The sequence below is a fragment of the Aedes aegypti genome, unplaced genomic scaffold, assembly GCF_002204515.2.
Source record: "Aedes aegypti strain LVP_AGWG unplaced genomic scaffold, AaegL5.0 Primary Assembly AGWG_AaegL5_hic_scaff_1160_PBJ_arrow, whole genome shotgun sequence".
In the NCBI taxonomy this organism is placed as follows: Eukaryota; Metazoa; Arthropoda; class Insecta; order Diptera; family Culicidae; genus Aedes; species Aedes aegypti.
This window is the reverse complement of record NW_018734580.1, coordinates 31688-35192: the sequence shown is the minus strand read 5'-3', so window position 1 is coordinate 35192 and position 3505 is coordinate 31688.

The window sequence follows — 3505 nt, the reverse complement described above, 5'->3', positions numbered from 1 at the left end:
CCAGTTATCGCAAGAACGACGTCATTTGCGAACCCGACGATCTCGACTCCATTTGACAGTGTCAAGGTAAGCATTCCATCGTACGTCATACTCCACAGCGTTGTACCAAGTATGGATTTCTGTGGAACTAACGCCATTACTTTGGTTGACATCCGTCCCTGGTTTGTGTCGTAAACCAGTACCCGGTATTCCGGGACTCGCATTTTGTGTAAGGCTACGGCGATAGCCTCCCAACTGCCACTGTTCAACGCGTTCTTAAGGCCGCACGGGATGTCATCATAATCACCCTATCCATTTCAAGAAGTAAATCCCAAAAACCACTCCATATATCGATGCGAAAAAAGTATTCTATGTATTCTATGATTTTATATATGTAGTGCACAACCCAATAAATTTTCAGCTTCATCGGTTCACTAAAACTCGAGATTTGCTTCCACAAAGTTTTGATGATAATTGTTAGAGTGAGACAAAGATAAGGGAAATAACACGGTCTCCAGTGTCACCTTAACATCTTTCGTTACCACTGCGCAGTATTGATTGCCTCTTCTCTTCTGCTTTGATGCTTTCTCCGCGCACGCAATGACTGTCCGAATAGCATCCACCGTCGAAGTCTTTTTGCGGAATCCAAACTGCCCTTTCGACAATCCGTTCTCGCCTTCCATGTAGATCGTCAACCTGTCGAGGATGATCTTCTCCAGAAGTTTACCAAGAATATCCAGCAAGCATGTTGGTCTATATGAAGCAGGATCTCTTGGCGGTTTTCCCGGTTATTTCAGCAACATCAGCTTCTACATCTTCCATCTGTCTGGGAAGCAGCCTTGCTCTAGACACTTCTGCAACGCTGTCCTAAATATATCTGAAAACGCCAAGGTTGCTATCTTTAGCGCTACGACCGGGATCCTTGTTCAGCTTCAATGCTTTCGCAACCGTTATAAGCTCGGGGTTAGAAACTTGGATACCGGTGTTTTCTTCATCTACGTCAGCGTACCGTGTGGGCGGACACGCGGTGGGAGCATGCTTAGAAAAGAGGCCGTCCACTATCAACTTCAGTTTGTCGGGCACATTTCAGCTGGTATTACCATACCTTGATGGCTACAGCGTAGCGTCACGCCATTGCCGGGCGTATTGTAGAGCTCCATCTTCGTCGGTCTTGGGCTAAACTTCTCCAGTTGCCCCGAACGTTTAGGGTCGCCAGGTCCTCTTCCACTGCGAACAGCCAGCGTATTCGTGGTCTTCCCCGAAGCCGCCGACCTCTACCTGGTTCCCTGCTGAATATTATTTTCGCAATTCTTTCTTCCGACATTCGCACTAAGTGACCAGCCCACTGAAGTCTGCCGTATTTTACACGCTTGATAATATTCGCATCTTTGTACACTTGATACAACTCGTGATTCATGCGTCTGCGCCACACACCATTTTCGAGTTTCCCACCGAGTATTGTCCGCAGCACTTTACGCTCGAAAACACCGAGAGCTTTCCGGTCTGACTCTGTCAACGTCCACGCTTCGTGCCCGTAGAGAGCCACCGGAAGAATCAATGCGAATTTTGTTTCCGTTTGCAAGCTGCGGGACCTAAGCTGGTTACGTAGTCCGTAAAAGGCCCTATTCGCAGCCGTAACATGTCTTTTCACTTCGCGGGAAACGTCGTTGTCACATGTCACAAGTGTTCCAAGGTAAACAAATTCTTCAACAACTTCAAACACATCCCCATCAAACACTACCTCAGCACCTACACCACCATGCCTGACTCTATCTCTACCTGCAACCATGTACTTCGTTTTAGTAGAATGAATTCAACTGGTATTATTGAGCCCTTAACCTTCCAGTCCTCGCGCGGTTTGCCACCGTCAGTTCCACCACGCTGGTGTTGTGAACGAAAAGCGAGGTTTTTTCAATAGTGTTGTACAAAATACAACAACAGTACCGTAATCCGGGGGCAAATTGATCACTGGGGTAAATATGATCAGGTCGATACCAAATACCATATCCTTTCAAGGATGCTTAATACTTCGTTGGCATCAAAGAGATTTCATGTTTCCTAGATGTCTAATGATGATTTTTAACTATTTCGTTTTCATTAAGGTCAGTTTTGCATGGAAATATTCACAGTTTTTGAAGGTGTTAATAATGTTGGAAATGTCGGAAATGTCCGCTGCTGCTAAGCCTGCATGCTAACCTGCTAACTTTGAGTATTAAAAATGTTGTGTAAGGTTCAGTGTGAAGAGCTGAACTCGTATAGCATTACAAGAATAGTGTTTTTGCTCATAAAACCGTTTATTGTTGAGTAACCTGCTTATTTAAAGTGAAATTGCATACATTTAGGCGTATTATGCAGATTTACAAAGTTTAATTTTTCGCTTAAATGGTATACATGAGTTGTAAGAGTTTTTAAATCATTTTCAGATTCAAGAGACCCAAATTTAGTAGATAGGGAAATTTTACTTTCCAAAATATGCTTTTATTAAATAGTGATCAATTTCGCCTCAATGTGTCATTTTAAATTTTTGACATTATTACTAATTTTATGAAATGTTAAATTTAATTTCATAAAAAAAACGATTACATAAACTGATAGAGATCAATGAAGTACTTATTTTACCGAAATAATTTGACAATATTTGAATTCTAAAGGATAACATGACAAAAAATTGTGAAATAGTGATCAATTTGCCCCGGATTACGGTATCAAGGGACCATATGCAGTACTAGAAGTGGTACCCAATCTGAACCCGAGTGGGACGGACCTGCTTGAACGCTCCCGTTTGAAAGCTTTGGCCAGACGGTAGTTCACTTTTCGCTCTTCCATGCTGGCTTCCGATCTAGCTCTCTGCAAGCGTCTTCTGTCTCTTAAGCACGCTGCACGGAGGGTGCTGAGTCTGTCATTCCACCAATATGCAGGACGCCGCTGGTTCCTTGGCTCCAATTTTCTCGGAATAGTTACGTCACACGCTCCGCTTACTGCTCGGAGTGTTTCGACGACAAGATTCTTATCAAAATACAACTTCTCTGGCCAACGCAGTAGTGGATCGCTTGGTTTACACTGTGGGTATATTCTTCGCTAACTCTCCAGTTCATATTGGTGCTCAGCGACGGGCTGCAAAAGGTTACGTCGATAATGGATTCCCTACCGTCTTTGCGAAATGTGCTGACGAGACCGTCGTTTCACAACCTTACGTCGAGCTTCGCTTAAGCTTCCAACAAACTGTCAGAATGTTAGTCTGGGACCCACTCCCCGACACAAGCATTGAAGTCTCGTCCGATGATCACCGGGTTTGGATATCTGTCGTCTTGGCTCTGTCTGCTACCCACGGCAATTGGGGGAACTAATATATCCCGAATTAAAATATCCCGAAATTCCGGAACATTGAGATTTTCCATTCAAACTCCAAATTTTCCACCAAAATTCTAGGACTACAACGAAAATCACAAATTCCTTTAAAAAAACATTCTACCATTCAATGGAATTAAGAGACACGTTTCGTTCAAAATCATTGGGAATAATTTTA